Consider the following 862-nt stretch of genomic DNA (forward strand, 5'->3'; position numbering starts at 1 on the left):
AGTAGGCATAGAGGGAACCAACCTCAACATAATAAAGGCCATGTATGACAAACCCACAGCCAACATCATTCTCAATGGTGAAAAACTGAAACCATCTCCTCTAAGATCAGGAACAAGACATCTCTATTATTCAACAAAGTTTTGGAAGTTTTAGCCAAGGCAATCAGAGAGGAAAAAGAAATAAAAGGAATCCAAATCAGAAAGTAAGAAGTAAAACTGTCCCTGTTTGCCGATGACACGGTACTATACATAGAGAATCCTAAATATGCTACCATAAAACTACTATAGCTAATCAATGAATTTGGTAAAGTTGCAGGATACAAAATTAATGCACAGAAATCTCTTGCATTCCTATACACTAATGACAAAAAATCTGAAAAAGAAATTAAGAAAACACTCCCATTTACCATTGCAACAAAAAGAATAAAATACCTAGGAATAAATCTACCTAAGGAGACAAAAGACCTGTATGCAGAAATCTATAAGACACTGATGAAAGAAATTAAAGATGATATGAAAAGATGGAGAGATATACCATGTTCTTGGATTGGAAGAATCAATATTGTCAAAATGACTATACTACCCAAAGCAATGTACATATTCAATGCAATTCCTATAAAATGACCACTGGCATTTTTCACAGAACTAGAATAAAAAATTTCACAATTTGTGTGGAAATGCAAAAGACCCTGAATAGCCAAAGCAAACTTGAGAAGGAAAAATGGAGATGGAGGAATCAGGCTCTGATTTTAGACTATACTACAAAGCTACAGTTATCAAGACACTATGGTACTGGCACAGAAACAGAGACACTGATCAATGGAACAGGATAGAAAGGCCAGAGATAAACCCACACACCTAT

Source organism: Physeter macrocephalus, chromosome 7, assembly GCF_002837175.3.
Source record: "Physeter macrocephalus isolate SW-GA chromosome 7, ASM283717v5, whole genome shotgun sequence".
Lineage (NCBI taxonomy): Eukaryota > Metazoa > Chordata > Mammalia > Artiodactyla > Physeteridae > Physeter > Physeter macrocephalus.